This window comes from Lissotriton vulgaris, chromosome 2_1 (assembly GCF_964263255.1).
Source record: "Lissotriton vulgaris chromosome 2_1, aLisVul1.2, whole genome shotgun sequence".
NCBI classification, from domain to species: Eukaryota; Metazoa; Chordata; class Amphibia; order Caudata; family Salamandridae; genus Lissotriton; species Lissotriton vulgaris.
This window is the reverse complement of record NC_141687.1, coordinates 1,347,426,685-1,347,449,405: the sequence shown is the minus strand read 5'-3', so window position 1 is coordinate 1,347,449,405 and position 22,721 is coordinate 1,347,426,685. Positions and strand designations below refer to the sequence as shown.

The 22,721-nt window shown below is 50.5% G+C and overlaps 1 protein-coding gene across 1 annotated transcript in view; it reads left to right on the top strand.

Moving 5' to 3' along the window:
• The window catches only part of EPB41L5 (erythrocyte membrane protein band 4.1 like 5), a 1,452,967-nt gene that overhangs the window by 1,337,927 nt on the left and 92,319 nt on the right, over positions 1 to 22,721 (top strand). The gene's annotated exons all lie outside the window — the stretch shown is intronic.

Below are 22,721 nucleotides of genomic sequence, written 5' to 3'. Positions count from 1 at the left end.
CCTCAACCACAGTCTCCAGCACCTAGGCCTCGAGCTCAAGCGACTGTTGCACCTACGTCTCCTTTAGGTGCTGCTCCTGATACAGATAATGAGGGTCAAACTCCACAAAACACTGGAGATAATGACACTGATGATGAGGAAATGCAGGATTGGGACAATTATAGGGCACAGACACCCTCTACTCCACCAACATCACCAAGAACTTCGCCACCAGTGGATATCGCGAGTTTCCACAGCCTTATGGTTCGTGCAGCAAAGAGGTTCCACTTAACGTTGGAAACGCAACAAGCGGAATGTTTTTTGTATGACTTTAAAGACTTGCCTCAACGTCAAACTCATACCATCCCTATCATTGACCACATATGGGAAGAGGGTCTAAAGTTAATGGAACGTCCTAACTCCATTCCAGCCGTTCTGCCTAGACTGGACAAAAAATATAAAGCACCGCCTACTTCCCCGGCCTGCTTAGTTTCACAGCCTAAAGCAGACTCAGTGATCACTCAGGTGGCACAAAAAAGGTCTCGAAATCCAGCCATACCCCTGACTTCCCCCCCGGATCAGGATGGCCGTAAATTGGACTCAAATGGTAAGAAATTTACCACAATGGCAGCGACAACGGTAAGAGCTTCCAACGCCTTAGCCATTCTGGGTCGATACGACTGTCAAATGTGGTCCGAGATCGCTGGTCTACTCCCCCAAATGCCCGACTCCATCCGGGATGAAGCACAGGCCATCATTCTCGAGGGAGAAAAGATTTCAACGGAAATAATCGACTGTGCCGTCGATATAGCCTCTACTGGCTTCCGACAATTGGCGGGTGCTGCAGTTTTGCGTCGCCAAGGCTGGCTGAAGTCAACAACCTTCCGTCCGGAAGTTCAATCCAGAGTGCTTGATTTGCCCTACGATGGCGAGTCTCTGTTCGGTAAGCACGTTGATGATGCTTTGGAACTCATCAAAAAGGACACGGACACAGCGAAGTCCTTAGCAACTCTTCAATACAGAAAGAGGCCATTTCGTGGGGCACGTGGTAGAGGAGGAGTAACCTCTACTTTTCGAGGCACGGGCCAATATCGAGGATACACTTACGACAACAGACAAAGAGGATCCTATCAGTCCCAAAATCGTTCATCCACCTCCAGACCTTACCAGCGGAAGTCCAACTACAGAGGTGGTGCAAACACCAGCAAAAAACAGTGAGAGGATTGTGCATCTTGGAGGTCGAATCTCGAAATTCTTCTGCAACTGGTGGAACATCACCAACGACCGATGGGTCTTGGATGTAGTTTCAAAAGGACACACCCTGGAATTTACGAAATTTCCCCCCGCTCGCCCGCCTTCGGGCCCACCTTCTCCCCATTTCAAGGAACTGTTGGCCCAGGTGCAGCTTCTGATCAGGAAAGGAGCCATAGAATTGGTACCGCAATGTCAACGCGGCAAGGGATTCTACTCCCGTTTCTTTCTAGTAAAGAAAAAATCAGGAGAGTGGCGCCCCATCTTGGATCTGAGGGCTCTAAACAAGTTCATCGCATCAAAGACTTTTCAGATGCTAACCCTGCTTCAAATCTTGAATTTCCTCATTCCAGGAGAGTTCTTTTCGACAATAGACCTTCAAGATGCATATTTCCATGTGCCTATTCACACCAGGCACAGGAAATACCTTCGTTTTACGGTCGGCCAATTTCATTATCAATTCAAGGTCCTTCCATTCGGCCTTCGATCGGCACCGAGGGTATTTACCAAGATCCTAGCCCCGGTGGCCGCTTACCTGTGCTTACAGAGCATCCAGTTTTATCCATATCTGGACGACTGCCTCATAAAAGCCAGGACTTTCCAACTGACACAAGAACACACACAAGTCTGCATATCCCTGTTCGAAACGTTAGGTTTCTCCATCAATTGCCTAAAGTCACACTTTCGCCCTTCTCAACAACGAGATTTTCTAGGAGCCTCGCTCGATTCTCGGCTAGGGCAAGTGTTCGTTTCACAGGAACGTCAGAGCCGAATGTTGCAGAAAGTTCAGTTCCTACAGTCAAGGCAGTACGTTTCTGTCCGGATGTACAAATCATTCCTCGGCATGGCTTCCTCGTGCATTCAACTGATTCCCAACTGCAGACTGCACATGAGAGTCCTTCAAGAAGAACTCGACAGCCAGTGGAAGCAGGTATCAGGGTCGTTCGAGGACAAGATCCATCTGACGCCCCGCATACAAAGAGCTTTGGAGTGGTGGGCTCATCCTCCAAACATAGCAACAGGTCGTTCATTCAAGGACGAACAACCAACACTGACACTGACGACAGACGCCTCCCTAGAAGGTTGGGGTGCTCATCTCGACGGAATGTCCGTGAGAGGCAAGTGGACGGCGTCTCAGCGCACTTGGCACATAAATCGCTTAGAACTACTGGCGATTTTCTTGGCCTTGAAGTCCTTTCAAAGAGTAGTGCAGGGACAGACATTGTTGGTGAAGACAGACAATACCACCAGCATGCACTACATCAACAAACAGGGCGGCACAAGATCTCTCGTGCTATCACAGCTGGCACAGGAAATATGGGACTGGGCTCTCCAACGTCAAATACATCTCCTAGCGATCCATGTACCAGGTGTGGCCAATGTGCTGGCGGACGCGCTCAGCAGATCCCTCTCGGACAACCACGAATGGGAACTCCACCAACCAACGTTGGATTACATCTTCCGACAGTGGGGCCGACCGCAGTTGGATCTCTTTGCAACTGTTCTCAACAGGAAATGTCTAAGGTTTGCGAGCCGGCATCCACACAAGGAGTCGAGTGGGAATGCCTTTTCAATAAATTGGTCGAACGCCTTCAGTTATGCATTCCCTCCTCTGCCGCTCATTCCTCGTCTGTTACAAAGAATGAGATTCCAACCATGTCGGATAATCCTGATCGCACCCAAATGGCCGAGACGTCCTTGGTTCTCAGATCTCCTCCTATTCTCTCTGACACAACCGATACGGTTGCATCCTCTGCCACATCTTCTCACAATGCATCAAGGTCAAATATGCCATCCGGATCCAGCATACCTTCAACTTCATGCTTGGAACCTGAGTACAATGAATTTGCACACATGAATATCGACAAAGATTGTAGGACAGTGCTAGCAAATGCTCGAGCACAATCTACTGTCAAAACTTACCAGCTGAAATGGAAGCGTTTCTGCGCTTGGTGTTCCACTAGATCACTAGATCCCATGCGTGCTCAGCCAGAACAAATTTTGCCATTCTTTTTGTCGCTAGCAAAATCAGGACTATCTCATTCCACCCTTAAGGTTTTTCTGGCTGCTATCTCTCGTTTCCGTCATGATGGCATAACATCTTTGTACTCTTCCAGGATCATAAGACAGTTCTTCAAGGGCCTTTTTAGGATGTTCCCTCCAATCCGTCGGCCCCCACCTTCATGGCGACTCAACCTAGTTTTGTCTCAGCTGCTTTTGCCTCCATTCGAGCCCATCCATTCTTCCAATCTGAAATTTCTCACGTGGAAAGTGGCTCTGTTACTTGCTCTGACCTCTTCTAGACGCGTCAGCGACATTCAAGCCTTTACTATACAGCCACCGTTTTTGCAATGTTCCAACGAGGCTGTTACCTTGAGAACAAATCCCAGTTTTATTCCTAAGGTTCCCAGTGACTTTCATCTCAATGAACCTATTGTTCTTAAGACTTTCTTCCCTGCACCTCAATCTGCAGCGGAGCGCTCCTTACACACTCTGGATGTGAAGCGCTGTCTTAAATTTTACATTCAACGCACAGCTGCCTTCAGAAAGTCTGATCAATTGTTTGTTGCATATGGCCCAGTATGCAAAGGACAACCCGTAACTAAACAGACTATCACCAGATGGATATCGTCTGCCATATCCTATTGTCATCAACGGGCTGGCAAGCCCCTTCCTGCTCCTGCTAGAGCACATTCCACGAGAGCTGTGTCAACTTCTGCTGCCCTCTTTGCGGGGGTACCTCTAAGACAAATCTGCAGAGCTGCTACTTGGTCCAGCAGCCATACTTTCACGAAGCACTACTGCCTGCAATCAACAGATGCCGCGGATGCGGCAGTGGGTCAAGCGGTGCTGCGGAATCTTTTCCGATAAAGGTGAGCCTCTGTTGCTACCCACCTCCAGTCATAAAGGTATTGTCATGTTTTGGTTTTTTAATATTGCTTATTAAGTGATAAGTTATGCCTAAACTTAATTTGCATCTTCCTTTATGACTAATGTATGTTTTACTGCTTTCTATTCTTATTCAAGCATGTGAATCTATGAAAGACACCCCTAATACTGGAGAAGAACATAAGTTACTTACCTGTAAACTGTGGTTCTCCAGTATTGGTGTCTTTCATAGATTCACATGCGACCCTCCCATCCTCCCCTCAGAGGCTCTCTTCTCCTCAAGCATTTATACTTACTTGTGCTACGAAAATCTGAGGACTTGGGCTTCTGAGGAGAAGGTTCTAGAGGAGGCTACAGCCTGATTGGCTGGAATGTGGACCAACACATAATGACTCCTATAAGTTACTAAAGTGAATTCTCCCTTGGGCTTTTCAATGGGCCTATTCTGTTCTATGGTACTTTTTAAGTTTACATTTTTATTGCATTATATGTATGTATATTTTATTTATAATATTTCTCATATATACATGCATATATTACTGCTATTTTATGTACCGTGGGACTCCCACTTCGACGACGGGGAATATTCAAGCATGTGAATCTATGAAAGACACCAATACTGGAGAACCACAGTTTACAGGTAAGTAACTTATGTTCTTACTCACTTTCAGTAACGCCTTATTTGGTAGAGATTCTAGCTAGCCTCAGATTCCTTACCTTTATCCCCAGGCGTCAGACTGGATCAGGAATTTTTTCGTGAGCAATACTTTGGCGTGCTAGTAGGTAGTGTTTATTTTGTCCTCGTTTCGGTGTTGTCCATTCCGTAAGTGACGTGTGCGGTGCCTATATAGTTGCCAGTCCAGGACGCTGCAGTGTTTTTTTTGCAAATTTCCAGTTCTCGAGCGGGGAGCCATGAAAAATACTTGGGCCTGGTCATTCCTTATCATCTTGACAACTCTCAGTAGAAGTGGTATAGGTGGAAAGGCATACAGGAGACCGTAGGTCCACTCGAGACTAAAAGCATCTACGTGCGAGAGCTGCCTTGGAAGCTCCAGCTGGCCGAAGTGCTGATATTTTGTAAACTTTGTGGTAGCGAACAGATCTAACCAAGGCTTTCCCATTACTGATAGACACCTTGAATCCTCTCCAGTTGGAGACACCATTTGTGATCAGCTAGGCTTCTCAGCCTGAGTTTGTCCACTCTGGTGTTCAGCGAGCTCACTAGGCATTGAACCATCAGGGAAATGGCCTATTGTTTCAGCTATGTCCAGAGGTGCAGGGCCTCTTGATGGAGAGTTCCGAACCCCACCCTGCCCAGTTTGTTGCAGTACCACATGACTCTGGTGTTGTCCGTAAACACCTGCACTTGCCTTCCCTTGATCGAATGTAGAAAGGCTTTCAGTGCCATTGAGATCGCATGGAGCTCCAATAGTTGATATGGAGTCTGATTTATGCCGGACACCAGAGTCCTCTGATCTACACCTCCAAGATCGGTGGCCCATCTCAGGAGTGACGCATCTCTCACAACTGTCAGATCTGGTTGGGGAATGGAGAGGAGTCTGCCACTGACCTAATCGCATTCAGTCAGCCACCACTGCAGATCTTTTTCAGTGCCCTTCGAAATCTGACCCGTGTCTGAGAGATTCCTTGGATGCAGTGCCCATCTGACCTTCAGGGCCCACTGCAGAGCGCACCTATGCCAACGGTCATGAGGCACCGCAGCCTTGGAGTCTGTCTCACTCAAACCCAGGATGGAGACTGAAATATCGGTATCATAGCCTAAATATCCCAGACTGGCTTCGGTAAGTTAAGCCCAAAACTGCACTGTGTCCAGAGCAGCGCCGATGAAGGGAATCCTCTGAGAAGGGATCAGGTGTGACTTCGGCACGTTTATAGTGAACCTCAACGAGTGCAGGACGTATGCCATAGTCTGGAAGTGAGTAATGACAGCCTGGGGCTACCCTGGCTTTAACAGCCATTCGTCGAGATAGCAGGTGACTGGCACCCCTGATGTCACACAGATGAGCTGCAACCCCCTCCATCACCTTGATGAAAACCCAAGAGGCGCTGGTAAGGCCAGAAGGGAGCATGGCAAACTGAAAGTGCTCATGGCCTACCATGAATCGCAGGTAACGTCTGTGGGTAGGCAGCACGGGAATGTGGAAGTATGCATCGTGGAAGTCCAATGCTACCATTCAGTCTCCCAGGTCCAGGGCAGACGGGTCTTGAGCAAGCTTGAGAATTTAGAATTTCTTCTTTTTCAGGAATAAATTGAGGGAGCAGGTGTAGGATAGGACGAAGGCCTCCGTCCTTTTTGGGCACCAGAAAGTAGTGGAAATAACATCCACAACCTACTTCTGATGCCGGCACCCCTCTATGGCTCTCTTGGCTAAGAGAGCTACCACTTCTTGGCGGAGCAAAGAGATGTGGTCTGCCATCAGCCTGTCGCAAGTGGGTGGCATAGGTGAAGGGGTAGTTGCGAAGGGGAGGGAGTAGCCCTTTGGATAATCTGCAGAACCCAGTGGTCAGATATTATAGACCTCTAGTGCTGCAGGTGATGGCGTATCCTGCCCCTCACTGGATGCCTATGATGGTTGGAGGGCAACTAACGAGGCTCAGAGGGTGGTGGTCTGGCCCCAATCTCTGGCCCACAAGGCTTGTGGATACTACATTCTCAGCCACGCAGGAGGTGGGAAGCGTGCGTGCTGTGGTTCTGGGCAGCTAGAGATGCAGCTTGAAGCTCCTTCCCTGGCCACGAAAAGAGCAAAAAGCTGACTCTGGTTGTTTTTGAAGTGCTCTAGCGCAGAGTCTGCCTTGTATCTGAAGAGACTGGAGCCATCAAAGGACATGTCCATAAGCAAAGCCTGGACATTGCTTGAAAAGCTGTTGTTCTCAACCAGGTGTGACGTCTAAGGGCCACTGTCAATGAAACCACTCTGCCTAGTGAGTCTGTCGTATCCAGCGTATGGCAAACCTAGCCTCGTCCCTCTTGTCAGCAATAACTGGGGAGATTATGGCTCAGGCCTCCTCCGAGACCATAGATAGCACCTTTGCATCAGAGTACCAGAGCAAATGGGATATCGACCCAAAAGGCACCCTGTGTTCACAAACTCCAGTGCCAAGCTGGTAGAAGAAAACCTCTTCTTTCCCAAGGTATCCAGCCTCTTGGATTCCCTGTCCAGTAAAGTAGAAGGGAATGTGCCAGCATTTACTCTAGAATTGGAGGCTTGAACCACAAAGCTTTCTGGGGTGGGGTGCTGGGTAAGGAAACTGGTCTCTCCTGGTTCAGGCGATGGCAGCGGCCAATAGTGCTGTTCATGGGAGCCTCTGTGCAGGGCTTGGACCAGGCCTAGAGTAGGAGGCCCATGAGGGCTTCATTAAATAGGATTAGTTCGTAAGGGGTGACTCCCTGCTGCAGCACGTCCGTCAAAACGTTGGTCTTGACAGCTATGGATTGCAGTTGAAGTTCAAGTACCTCAGCAGACCTCCTCTTGTCTATAGAAGATGAAGCCCTTTCCTCTGTAACCACAGTAGGAGAAGAGACCAAGCCAGTATCTGGGGAGGTGTCACTGGCATCTGCCAAATCTTCACACCAGGTGTCCTCGGTGACATCTAGGGGCTGGGATTCATAAGGGTCTAGTGGCCCATCTCAACTGTCCCCAAGAATTAGCCCATTGGAATAGGGCAACGGCTGTGGCCTGGAAGAATATGCCTCCAGTCAGCGCCGGAGCTGGCATCGGATGACACCCATCCGGGTCTATGTCGGAGTTTGGGGAGATATTGGGTGTAGCGCGGGGTGTCTGCATGTGAACTGGCATCAAGGAAGGTTGAGGTGGCTCGATCAGCGTTGGCCCAGATCCATCCAAGGAGCCCGACTGGTGCCGGGGCAAGCCCTCTGTTGGAAAACTAGTAAGCCCCCCTACCGAACATCCAGGGTTACACCAGCGGGATCAGCTGCCCAAATATGCGGTGCATTGCCTCCTAAAAGTCAGAGTTGTCCAGGAGTCACTCCAGGAAACATGGGAAGGTGTGGAGAAGGCCCTGGCGCAGGCTCCTCTGCGGAGCCAGGCCTCAAATGCTTCCCTAGTCTTGTTGGATGACTTTGACGGACAGGGCGAGGTCAATAACATCTGCGACACCTTATGTCTGTGGGACTTACCCGAACTACTTCAAGTGCAAGCACGAGTGCTTAAAGTGGCTTCACCACGTACCCTGGGGTCTTCTTCTTGACCGGGATCGAGACCGTTTCCGTGGCGCACGTCGAGCAGCAAGGAGCTTGAGTGGTGCATGGCTTGACAATTGCCGCAGGTCTTGGCATCCTGGTCGGACTCGAGGCACCGAAGGCAGATGAGGTGTGGGTCTGTCACCAATATCTGCAGGAGCCACAGAGCTTAAAACCAGCCTTTCTCGCAGACATCCCTGCCACACCAATAGACAATGTCCCCAAAATCTTTGAGTAAAGGGTCTGAAAAAGGTCTGTTGAAAAGTGACTGGGGGTAGCTCTTCTTCTGATCTGCGTTGACTGCCGCAGAAAGAATAAAACTGATGTCAGCACTCAGGGGTGGCGCCTATCTAGGCACTGGGCATGCCACTTCCTACGCTTATGACACCATGCAGAGTTGGTACATACCACCTACTGAGGCACTCACAAAAAAATGTCTGATCCAGTCTGACGCCTGAGGATAATTCTAAGGTAAGCAGGGTTCGAGAAATGTATATCCCCACTCGTTATTGTGAGTACGATTTTATCAGGGCAAGCTATTTCTAGGGCCTACTGGCCAGTTCTAGCAGGCTGACCTGCAACAAGTGTTTTGTTTACTCGTTAAGTGAAAAAGCAATAAATATGCTTTTAAATCTAGTTTTCATCTTCTCATGTTTGCTCTGAAACATGTCAAATGTCAGATTATGTCTTGCAATTTGCTGCTTCTTTTATCCTGGAGAGTGGGGTTTACCTTTAATTCTTTGACTGCAAAGGTAGAGGATTTTGTAAAGTGAACTGTCTGACAACCGTGCTGTACAAAAATGTGTGAAATGAATGGCTGTAGAATGTCAGGCTCTGTTTCTAATACACAACATTTGAAAAGATTGTAAATTAATTGTATAAACATTTCAAAATATTTCAGTGGGTATGAAAACACATTTTTGTAATTCTGTGTAATAAAAAAAAGAATAGGATGAAAACAAATCTGAACACTACTTGGTGATGTGCAATTGGCAATGTTTGCTGAAATACAATTTCCACGTTATTGTTCTTATGCCAGATAGTGAAACTGCAGCATAGTGGGAACGTTTGTGGCCATTTCAGTGGAAAAAGTACTCTTTGTAAATGGCAGTACGCCATCACATCAAGCTTTAGTGATATATTTATTAAAAGTGAGTTTTTAAATACGAACTGAGAAACATTTCTGCCCCCTCCCTGATAAAAATGCTATTAGTGAATTAGGAGGCATGTCAGGGGTCATGTGAATCATATATGTGGGCTCGATTCCGATTATTCATGGAGCAAACGTTTAGTCTATTAAATCAAACAAAACAGTTTTTTGTACAGCAGAAACACTAAACTCGCTTACTTGAAGGTGCTCTAATGTGATAATGAAGGAAAAGGCGGCTCTGTAAAAAAAATATTTGCCAAAGATCATTCAATCTGAGACACGTTTACAGGTCAAGTACATTGCAGTTAGGTCAAGTAGATTATTCAAGTCACTAGACCTGCAGGTCTGGAAACATTTTTATGTTTATTCCAGGTCTGGTAAGGAATCTGCGGCTAGAAATCTCTATTAAATATGTGAATTAAAAAAACAAATCAATAAGTGCTCCCAGTAAGGCTACACAGAATGTGTGGTAGAAGGAAAGAAACAAGTGAGTTTCAGAAATCCAAAATACAGGGCTCCATTAAAACTGTAACTTTACATCTGTTAGACTATTAACCTAAAATGAGCCAATTTTTTAGCGTGAAGGAAGGGTTTCAACGTTGGAGGATTCAAGTAGAGATAATGACTGCAGGTATGGCAAGAATATCGAGAGCATTCTAAGAGAATCTCTATTGAAGGGGAGTTTGAGGCTGAGGAGGCATGGAAGTGAGTACACAGGGAGGTCAGAGCCTGCAATCTAGATGTACTTAAATTAAAACTTCAATAAAAATGTGTATCTGAAAGAGACACGTTAGTGATAGAGTCCTTACCTTAGAATATCCCAAGGCGTCAGACTGGATCCGGAAATTTTTGCGTAGCAGTACCCTTGCCCGTCGGTAGGCGTCGTCTGCGGCTCCGCGTCCGTCGTCGGCGTCGTGGGCTCCGTGATGACGTCGTCAGAGTACTTAGACGCCGCCTCCGCGTGCTGACGTCAGTTCTTCTTTTTTCCGCGCCAGCCAGCGCAGATCTGGAAAGAGCAGTTCCCTAGTCACTTTTTGACTTGACTTTTGTGATCTTTTGATCCGATTTCGAAGTCTTATAACGACTCCGACGGTGCCGTTAGGGATGCCCGGATTCAAGCATTGCGACGAGTGCGACCGTACCAATGTCGGTCACGGATCCCCACCGCTTGTGCCTGATGTGTTTGGGCGTTGACCATGACGACGAGGCCTGCTCCGACTGTCGGGCCCTGTCGAGGAAGGCCAGGCGGGAGCGGTCCCGCAGGCGACTCGAGATCCGCCAGTCGGCCCCGCGCCGTGTGAGGTCCCGGTCCCACGGGAGGTCGAGGGACAGGTCGCGGGGACGGAGCCGTCACAGCTCCGGGAGTCGGCGCCACTCCTCTGGGTCCAAGTCGTCAGGTAAGAAGCACAAGAAGTCAAAGAGACATCATCGCTCTTCTGACTCCCCCCGACGCTCGCGCGACGCGGCCGGGGGTTCGGGTGACACCACCCACGCGGCTCCTCGAGAGTCGCGGGCGCCGCGTTCGGCTCCATACCCCCCGGTCCCTGGGCTGAACGCGATGCCGGAGGAGATTGAGGGTTTCCTCATGGCCATGAGGTCCCTTTCTCCTCCGACGGGTTCTGCGGCGCCTTCGGGCCCAGTGAACCCGTCTGGGGGCCCTAGTGGGTCGGGGGCTACGACCCCGACGCCGTCGGGTGCTTCGGCCTCGACGCCGCCGGCGCCTTCGGGCCCGGCGCCGCAGGACTCCATGATCCCGACACCGCCGGTGCCCTCGGGCCCGGCGCCGCAGGGTGCAGCGGTCCCGGCGCCTTCGGGCTCGGCGCCGCAGGGCACCGCTGGGCCCTCCTCTGGCGATGGCTCGTCACCGGTGGACCTTACGACCCCCCCGGCGTCGGTCCGTGTGGTGTCCCCTCCGACGTCGTCCTCGGGCGGCGCCGTCCCCGATGCCTCCTCTCAATCGGTTCCGACGTCGGGACGATGCCTATCGGTGCCGCTCTCGACGCCGTTCGGAGATTTTCATTTCTATGAACCGTCCTCATTCACTTATGACCCTGAATCTCTGGAGATGGGGGAAGAGGAGTATTGGGAGGGGTCTGAGGACCCTCTGACAAGAGAGTGTCAGTCTAACATGGACTGGACAGGAGACCTTGGGGAGGCCAGTGGTCTGGAAACCTCTCCAGAAACTGGATTCGTCTCTCCTCCTACCGTGGCTTCGGAGGAGGGTGCTACTTATGGTGTGGTGTTGATGAGGGCTGCCAAGGCCTTGGGCCTTGAGCTCCCCGTCGCGGCCGTGAGGACTAACCTCCTCACTGAGGTCCTTAAGCCGCAGTCATGCTCCATGGAGCCTCTGCTGCCGTTTAATGAGGCCTTGAGGGACGTTCTTTTGGGCACTTGGTCCAGGCCCGCTACAGGTTCGCCTGTTGATAGGAACGTAGCCAGACGCCACCGCCTGGCTCCGGGCGACCCATGTTTCCTGTCCACCCACCCCACCCCCGAGAGTCTGGTTATCCAGGCCTCTAACTCCCAGACCGCATTCCCGACGGCTCCCCCCGATCGGGAATCCAAGAGGTACGAGGCCTATGGCAAGAAAGTGTTCTTGTCCCTTAGCTTGGGACTGCGGTCCTCCAACACAGCATGCCTCTTGGGCCGTTACACCCACTCTCTGTGGGAAACGGTGGCGGAAGTGCTGCCAGAGTGTCCGTTGGAGGTACGGGCCAAACTCGGCCAAGCCCTAGTGGAGGGCCGGGACGCAGCGAAGTATTCAATCAGGTGCGGACTGGATACTACTGACTCGCTGGGCAGAGCGATGGCTACGACGGTGGCGATACGACGCCACGCCTGGCTGAGATCCGCCAACTTCTCGGCAGACATCCAGAATACACTCATGGACATGCCGTTCGATGGCCGTTGCCTCTTTGGCGGCAAGGCAGACCACGCGCTTGAGCGCTTTAAGGACTCCAGGGCTACGGCCAAGTCCCCGGGCCTCTCGGGCCCGCGCCAGCAAATGGGTGCCTTTCGCTCCTTTCGTGGCCAAGGAAGGGGCGCCCCCACACGTGCCGCCAGCCTCTCGCCGCAAACTATCGTCCAGCGCGGCGGCGGCCGTGGAAACCGCTGTGGAGGCGGTCGGGGGAACAAGCGGAGCCAGTCCACATCTGCCCCCGCAGCATCCACCTCTAAACCCTCCTAGTCCGTGTTTTTCGGCCCATGTGACGCCAGTGGGAGGCAGGGTTCACCATCACCACTCTCACTGGCGCACAGTCACTTCGGACAGGTGGGTGCTGCAGATCGTCCGAAGGGGCTACTCCCTCCCCTTCGAGACGACCCCTCAAGCCATGCCACCGCAACACCACCGCGTATCGGGGGATCACTTGCGGCTCCTGCAGGAGGAAGTTTCGGCCCTCTTGGCCAAGGGGGCCATCGAGCGCGTTCCTGGGCCAGAAGTAGGTCGTGGTTGCTACTCCCACTTCTTCCTGGTACCCAAGAAGGGCAAGGGGGGCCTACGCCCTATCTTGGATCTGAGGAACGTCAACGGCTTCCTCCGGAAGGAGAAGTTCAAAATGCTGACACTGGCTCAGGTCTTGGCTGCCCTAGACCCAGGAGACTGGATGGTAGCGTTGGACTTGCAGGACGCGTACTTTCACATCCCCGTCCTGCCGGCCCACCAGCGTTACCTGCGGCTCACGGTAGGCCCCGAGCACTTTCAGTTTACCGTGCTCCCCTTCGGCCTTACCAGCGCCCCACGGGTGTTCACGAAGGTGATGGCGGTGGTCGCAGCTCACCTGCGCAGGTTAGGGGTGTCAGTCTTCCCCTACCTAGACAACTGGTTGTTGAAGGCGGGCTCGCCCCAGACAGTCGTCAGCCACCTCCAGACTACGGCGGATCTCCTGCACCAGCTGGGATTTTCCATCAATGTGCCGAAGTCACACCTGTGCCCCTCTCAGAAGCTCCTTTTCATCGGAGCGGTTCTCGACTCGGCGCAGTTTCGGGTTTACCCGCCCGAACAGCGGGTCTGGGATATACAGGCTCTGATTCCGGTCTTCCGGCCGTTATCCCGGGTTTCGGTCAGGTTGACGCTGCGGCTTCTGGGGCTGATGGCCTCCTGCATCCTTCTGGTGCATCACGCACGGTGGCGGATGCGGGCTCTGCAGTGGGACCTGAAGTTTCAGTGGGCCCAGCACCGGGGCAACCTGTCCGACCATGTCCTGATCTCGGAGGGCACTGCGAGACAGCTGCAGTGGTGGCTCACGGACCGCGATTGGGTCAACGGCAGATCCCTCTCCCTTCCCCAACCGGAGCACGTAGTTGTGACGGACGCGTCCCTCCAGGGCTGGGGAGGCCACTTGGGAGAGGCGGAGATCAGAGGACTCTGGTCTCCGGCGGAGTCCCGGCTCCATATCAATCTGTTGGAGCTGCGGGCGATTCGTCTGGCACTGAAAGCATTCCTCCCGTCTGTCCGAGGGAGTGTAGTGCAGGTGTTCACCGACAACACCACCGCCATGTGGTACTGCAACAAACAAGGCAGAGTGGGGTCGTGGACCCTTTGCCAGGAGGCTCTGCGTCTCTGGCAATGGCTGGAACATCAGGGCGTGACTCTGGTGGTTCAACACCTGCCATGTTCTCTGAACGCCAGGGCGGACGAACTCAGCCATCGGTGCTTGATGGATCACGAATGGCGTCTGAACTCGGACGTGGCGCAAGGCCTCTTTCTGTGATGGGGAGAGCCTTGGTTAGATCTATTCGCCACCGAAGAGAACGCACAATGTCATCAGTTCTGCGCCTTGGAATTTCCAAGGCGGCACTCGCTCGGAGACGCTTTTCGTCGCGAGTGGAGCTGCGGTCTGTTGTACGCCTTTCCGCCTATACCTCTTCTGCCCAGAGTGCTGAAGAAGATCAAGCGCGACCGGGCACAAGTCATCCTTGTGGCACCGGACTGGGCACGAAGGTACTGGTATCCCGAGCTACTCAGCATGTCAGTCGATCCCCCGGTTCATCTGCCTCTTCAGGAGGACTTTCTGTCGCAGCAGCAGGGGACGGTCCTCCATCCGAACCTGTCCAGTCTCCACCTCCATGCTTGGAGATTGGGCGGCGACAATTGAGGCCATTCGACTTGCCTCCTGAGGTTTGCAACATCATTCTGGCAGCCAGGCGTCCCTCCACAAAAACGGTATACGCCTGCAGGTGGAACAGATTTGTGGCATGGTGCACAGCAAAGGCTGTGGATCCCCTCAATGCCCCTCTCTGAGGTTCTTCTCTTCCTTCTTTCTCTTGCCCAGCAGGGCTCTGCTCTGGGCACTATCAAGGGCTATCTTTCGGCTCTTTCAGCCTTTCTGAGGCTGCCTGACCAGCCTTCTTTGTTCAAGTCCCCTATTTTAAACAGATTCCTGAAAGGCATCACTCATACCTTTCCTCCTGTTCCTTTCGTGATGCCTCAGTGGGACTTGAACCTGGTTCTAACATTTCTGATGTGCGCTCCCTTTGAGCCACTTCAGAACTGTCCAGTTTGCCTTCTTTCTTTGAAGACTGCCTTCCTGGTAGCCATCACCTCTGCCAGGAGAGTGAGTGAGCTCCAGGCCCTCTCTTGTAAGCCTCCTTTCCTTTCAGTCCATCCGGACAAGGTTGTTTTGAGGACTAGGCCCTCCTTCTTGCCAAAGGTGGTCACGGCCTTCCACATTGGGAAGTCCATCACATTGCCCACCTTCTTTCCGCCTCCGCACCCCTCGAGAGAGGAGGAGAGGCTCCACCGTCTGGACCCAAAACATGCGCTCTCGTTCTATCTGGATCGCACACGCCAGTTCCGGGTGGATGATCAACTCTTTGTTGGGTACGCGGGCGCTAAGAAAGGGAAAGCGGTGCACAAGAGGACCATCTCTCGATGGATTATCATGTGCATCTAGGCGTGTTACTCCTTGGCTAAGAAGGAACCACCTGTTTGGCTGAGGGGTCATTCCACCCGAGCCACGGCCACTACAACTGCCTTGGGCCGAGGTGTGCCCTTGCAGGACATTTGCCAGGCAGCTACGTGGGCCTCGTTGCACACGTTTGCTAGGCACTACTGCCTGGACAGTCAAGTCCGGAGAGACGGCTACTTTGGCCGCTCCGTTCTCCAGGACTTTCTGGTCTAACTATTGGTTCGCAGACCCACAACCACGGGGATGGTATTGCTGGGGTATCTATTCTAAGGTAAGGAATCTATCACTAACGTGTCTCTTTCAGATGCACAAGTTACTACTTGTGTAACGATATATCTGTAAGAGACATTAGTTAGTGATAGATTCCTTACCGACCCACCCATCCTCCCCGTTCTGCGAACCGATATCTAGGGTTAAGGTCATCCCCTTTCAGGGCCCTAGTTTCTTAGCACCAGTGTCGGTTTTTGTCATGACTCTGCGCTTCTGGCGCGGAAAAGCTGTGGCTAAGAACTGACGTCAGCACGCGGAGGCGGCGTCTAAGTACTCCGACGTCATCACGGCGCCCACGACGCCGACGACGGACGCGGAGCCGCAGACGACGCCTACCGGCGCGCAAGGGTACTGCTACGCAAAACTTTCCGGATCCAGTCTGACGCATGGGGATATTCTAAGGTAAGGAATCTATCACTAACTAATGTCTCTTACAGATCTATCGTTACACAAGTAGTAACTTGTGCAACAAGTGTACACAGTGGGGTAACACTGAATGAGTGGTAGAAGTCATTAAAAAGCTGAAATAAATAAACGAAGAAATCGGTTTTAAATAAAGTAAATCAACGCGTGAGATAGGGAGCGATCTCATCCCAAATTGTGAACACACCCCATGTCTTAACACCTTGCATGCTCCTGGTGAGCTCAGCTCGTCATGAGCCACAGTGCTCGTGTGCTCATGACGAGCTGAGCACTTCCTGACCGTTATAACGCTCGCACTCTGGGCAAATTCCCCTGCTGTGCAAGCGTTCTTATGAAACTGGTGTGGTCAAGACGAGCTCAGCTCATCATGAGCATACGACTACCGTGGCTCATGAGGAGCTGAGCTCGTCATGAGCACCGATGCGCGCGTCCCCCCAGCACAGCGGGGGAATATGCCCTGCACGGAAGGGGTTAATGTGTGTTACACAGCCCATTGGTGGTCGGCAGTAAGCGACTGGGGTGGGTTGGAGTCTGTTATTGGAAGTCCAGCAACCTACACTACAGGAACTCAAACCTTCAAATGGCCTGTGAGGCAAAAAAAAATTGAGAATACAATAACAACTTACAAACATATTTATATGGGCTGAAACAATCTATCATGATTATAAAGTAAATTGATGGATTGAATTGAAGCCTTTCAGCTGATAGTGCTGGCACATTCAATCCGCTTCGAGAGGAATAAGGTAATATAAAGAGCACAGCTTTTCTAAATGCGTAGTGGAGAATGTAATGTTTAGGATGGGGGAATTATCTTCACGTCCAGTAATTTGTGTTTTTCGGCATGTTTTGAACCTGTTTTTCCTAACTGCCCTAAAGAGTGCATATGCTTTTACTGGCAGACATACTGAAAGTTTTTTCCTGAAATTGATAGCCGCTCAATTCCCAGACTTTGGTTAACAAGAGGATTGATAGACATTAAAGATGAATTTTAGACTAAACTGTGTTTTTTACCTCCTTTAGCTCTTGATAGTCTTTTATTTATTAACCTTTTTATTAAGTTTAAACTATAAAACAGAACACCCAAGGCACGATGCAATCCATATCATCAAATTAACATATAAAATATCAATAATCAAAGTTAAGTAATGAATAGAAGTGCAACATCCAAACCACGCATCCATACTTACAAATGCCAAACTGTACCCCTGACCCTGCATAGACCGACCAACTGCGCCCACATCTTTCACTGTGTTCCAAGGTGTGGGATCCTGCGGGATTACAATCATTTCACTGTAATTGCTCCAGTCAGTCCATATCTTGTAATACGTCTGGCGGCACCCCCTCACCTGGTATATCAGCCTCTCCAAGCTCATGCATCTATCCAGGTCCCTTTTCCATTCCCTTAGTGTAGGTGGTGTTTGGATTTTTCCAATGTTGGACAATGTCTCTTAATGCAACTAAGAGTCCTAGCCCTAACAACAGCATTCAGTATCTGTTGGATTCCAGATCAATGCACATGTGTAGTGCGGCCAGCTTAGGACCTGCTGATACCAACTAACACAATACCATTGCTAATGTGTTGACCCTTATCTAAAAAAGGGAAACAAAATTGCATCCCCAAATTGTATGCAAAAAATCCCCGTCATACTCCTAACATCTTAAACACTTAGGGGAAGAAATCATTCATCTCCTCCACAACCTATCTCTGGTGAAATACACTTTGTTTAGGTATTTTAATTGAATGACTTGATATCGAGCAGCAATAGCCTACTTTCTAGGTAATGCCAGCACTTCCATCCAAGCCTCCTCAGAGATAGAGCCTAGGTCTTACTCCCATGCTCAGCGGAGCACTCCAAAGGAATCAGGGCTATTAATGACCACAGATCTATAGGTTGGCGATATTTTGAGAACTTTCAACTGTCCCATCAGCAATTTCGCCTCAAGCAGATTAAAGTCTGGGTGTGTAAGTGTGTGCTACATAAGGGATAAGTGTGTGTCAGATTTGGAGGTACCTGATGAACTGAGTTTTATGCAATTCATAATCCTACTGAAGATGAGTGAATTATTTAAGAGTTTCACCCTCCACCACATCTCCCTCTTGGACGAATCTTTAACTGTGCTCTGGAAGAGGAATGAGGCCTCTGCTTCTGCTCCTTTGGGTAAAGATATTGCATTCTGTATTCACATAGCAAAACCCAGATTTTTACCTGTCAAATGTCCACACAAGGATTCTGTAGCACGCCAGCCTTAATTCAATTTACAGTTTTAGGCCAGATGTAAGATATTCAAAGTGCCAGTTTTGCACAGATAGTTATGGGACTATCAGAGAGCTCTCAACATACCCTACTATAGCCAGTACAGTGTTCCTATGGGGGGGGGGGGGGGATTTTATTAGGATGGTTTGCTCCCAGATGAGCTGTCCTAAGAAGCAGCAGTCTTGGATATGGCACTGTAGCACCTCTCAGCTATTGCAGTCAATATATAATGAGCCCAGAAAAGCTTCTGCAATTCCCATCTTTCTGCTATAGTGGGCAACATAAATTCTAGTTTTTTAGGTTTCTTTTCAGAATGATGGGAACAAAGATTATGGTCACAGCTTACTTATCCCCTTTTCCATCAATTCTGAGAAGCCGGATTTGTTCCATTTTATTTAATAATTTTTATTAGGAACAATATGCCGCAATAATGACATTACATTGACATCTTAGGCAAAAATGTTCATAAGATTACAGCATTACCTTTCCAAACATCATCTCAGCAGGAGCCCAGAGGAGCACATTCCAGTAACATTGTAACCATCTTTAGGCAGGTGACTTCCATGCCCCGGGTCAGGAAACTTCACTGTTGGACAGGCCACATGAAGGGCTTGCTCCCTCCCCGCATGACAGGGCCCGAGCCCCGGCCCTCCAGGGGTTACCCACAGAAGCAACCCGCACCCCGTCTCATACGGGACTCCTGCCCCCGGACATCTCTGTATCATGGGGCCGAACCACTACCGGCTCCCTCGCCCGGCCCGGCCGCCATCTTGGACACTGCACCACGAGGCCGCGTGGCCTCAGCTCGACCCTAACCCTGGGCCTGGCCAGGCCCCGACATTCCGGCACCACCATCCACCCAGGAGGTGAACGGACCACTTGGCAGGTCAATGGGAGAAAGAAGTGTTGATGGCTCTCCCCCGCCAGGTGCCGATCGCCCCCCAGCTCCCCCGGGCGCTGGCTCCACCCCCCTGCTGGGTGTCTGGACTCCCTCATCCCGGACCTCCCGACCTCCAAGTGCGAGGTTCCGGACATCAAAGGGCGCCAGACCTATAACTGGGGCAGCTCCAGAGCAGGAAGGCAGTTGTATCCTGGAGTCGAGAGACACCGTGAAGAACTCATCCTTGACGGACTACTGGCGCTGCCGTAGCCCTGCCTTGCGAACTATCGTCTTGCCTGCTGGCGCTGCCGCAACCTTCTGAATCCTTCATCCTCATCGGGACCTGCTGGCGCTGCCGCGGACCGTTGTACTACCACCTTCACCGGGACCTGCTGGCGCCGCCGCGGACCGTCGCTACCTACGATCATCCCGGGACCTGCCGGCGCCGCCGCGGCCCGTACATCTAGAACGCCGAGCTCGAGGATTGTGAGCTATCCATCATATCATCACATCTGCCAGATTGGTAACAAGACTGTCCCGCTACCTCCTTCCCATCCAAGAGACTAGAATCGAGGGGACCCCTGAGTCCAGACCTCCTTGTACCATTCTACCGTACTTAAAGATTGCTTATAAAGAACGTTAAACCTTATCTTTGTGTGGTGTACATTTGTGGGGGGGAAGTTACTCGTCTGTACGATCGCTGGAGACGGCTCTCCCCGGAGACCTCTCCCCTTGTCCTCGGCCGACCCTCCCGGTCCGTCTAACATTCACCAGTCCATATCTATTCCCGAATGCCCACGTTATGTGCCAGCATCTTGTCGTCCCCCTCCTCTAACCCCAAGAGTCTCTCCCTCCTCAGTTCCACTGTCGGAGATACACATACCTCCCCCCTATATTTATTCTATTGCCCCCACTTGTGATCCCATTTGCGTGGACATCCCCTCCCTTTATATATTGTTTTTTCAGCAATCATGGCGTAGTCCATATCTGTTGCCCGATCTCTCAGCTGTGGTATGGTGTCTACGCCTCTGAGCAATGTTCCGTTTCGCTATACTCCACCCCATCATGGCCCATGATTGTTCGGCTTGTGTGAGGTCCGTTGCCTCCCAGATATTGAGGAGACATAATGTGGGAGTTAAGTGGATAGGTTTGTCACAAGTCCTAGTTAATTTTCTGGTGACGTCTGTCCAGTACTGTTGTATGTGAGGGCAGTCCCACAGGATATGCAGGAACGTACCTGTCTGATTACAGTGTCGGAGGCAGAGCGCATCAGGTCTCCTACCCAACCGGTATAGCAGTTTGGCATCAAAATATACCCAGTCGAGAATTTTAAGTTGGACCAGGCGAAGTCGCATCGGGATGGCTACTTCTCGGGGTGAGTAGAACGCCTCCATCCAGTCCTCATCGGCTAGTTCTCCCAGGTCAACTTCCAGGCTCGCCCTCAGTTTCAAAATTGGATCGGCCCGATTATTGATCAACTTCTTATATGTGAGAGAGATGGCCTTGCGAATCATAGGATCCAGCAAGAGCCTGTCCTCCAGGGGAGAGGAGTCTGGAAGAGGGGTATCTTTAGGGAGGGCGGAGTCAATGGCATGACTGATCTGGAGATACCGGAAACCTTCCGACGGTGCTAGTTGATATTTGGTTTGGAGTTCCAGAAACGATGCCTTCTTGCCCTTAATCACATATCTCCCACCGGTGAGATCCCGATCATATCCTACTTATCAAACCCCGCATAGGCACTAAGCCATCTCAGAATGTCTGGTTCCCATAGAGGTGGTAGCCTTTGTTAGGCACCCTTGCCAACCCATCCGCTGCTGCACTCCATGCCACACCTCCACTGTACGCGCTGTAGGACCGATCAGGCACAATTTCCTGTGGTTTATATATAGCGCTCTATTGTAGCACCCCTTTCCCAACAACCAATGATCGGTGCAAAAGCTGGGAACCTCATGTCACCTGAACACCCATTGGTTGATGGCCATAAGCTGTGAAGCCTGATAGTAGAGGCGCATATCCGGTAGTACAATGCCCCATCATACCATCCTAGAGTAAGCTTGGCCATGGCTATTCGAGGCGGTCTACTGTCCCACAATAAATCTCACTACTGCTTCGATCTGCAAAAAAATAAGTGTTAAGAACCGGAATGGTAGTGTTTTGTAGGGCGTAAAGAAAGCATGGCAGAGCAAGCATTTTGAATAAAGACGCATGTCCTAACAGAGTAAGGGGGGGAGCGTCTTCCAATGCGTGACATCCGAGCGAAACCTCTACGGCGCCAACAGATTCTGTTAAAAAAATAGTGTGGCATTGGTGGTTATAAAAATCCCTAAATAACGAATGCCCTGGGCTGCCCCGGATTATCATATCCTCGAGGATTCTACTGTCAATCTCCCCAAAGGGAGTACATCTGGGATTTAGACCAGTTCATCTGGTACCAAGAGTGTGCCCCAAAAATATGAAAAATATGAAGTACATGTCGGAGTGAGTGCGCCGGTGAGGCAAGATAAAGCAGAATATCATCTGCATACAGTGATATGCGGTCTTCGTGATCATTCATCCATCTAATGCCCCTAATTCCTGGGTCTTCCCTTATCCAAACCGCCAGAGGCTCAAGAACCATGGCATAAAGGAGCGGCGACAGGGGGCCTCCTTGTCTTGTGCCACGACATAGGGGGAAAGGAGCAGAGCGATGGTTTACTGAAACGTAAGCCATGTATTGGGTGTATAACAGTTTGACCCACCCAATGAATTTGGGTCCGAACCCGATGCGGGCAAGAACTGCAAACAAATACTCCCATGCAATGGTGTCAAATGCCATTTTGGCGTCCGGCGCAAGCAATATCGCTTCTTCCTCCAGGCCCCGTACACCGTGCACTCGACGCAGATTGCGTGCTGTGTTCCGTCCCGGAATAAATCCCGACTGATCTAGGTGAATCAGGTCTGTGAGATAGGGGTGCAGATGAGTCGCCAACAGTTTGGCTAGGATTTTAACCTCCACGGTAATCAGAGAAATAGGTCTATATGAGGAGATTTGTTCTATCTTGATGTAGTTCTGTCACTTTGGCTGTTTGCTCTTCAACCCTGTGTGAGAGCTTGCATTCAGAGGCTGTTTCATTCTGGAATATGTATGAGAGACATGGAAGGTGTTGATATGAGCTATCATCTGAAGTTGACAGTTATTTTTTAAATGTGAATTTTTTCAGCCCGACGTCTGATTTTCTAATATATTCGCAGGCATTAGCTCGTCAGATCAAGGCGCACTGTGAGATTTGGATGACATTAAAAGGTTTTACTTCTACCTTTTCAAAATATATATGTACCTGTTAGAACCAATCATTAAATGGCAGGTTTCTGATATTTTAACATTGTGAATAAAAAATAAAACAAATATGCTAGCCTTTGGATAGTGAGATTTGAACCAGTATCTAAGAGATGCTGGAATAGGCTTTCACGGCTCGGAACATATTGTATAGTACTATCATTTCATTTTTAT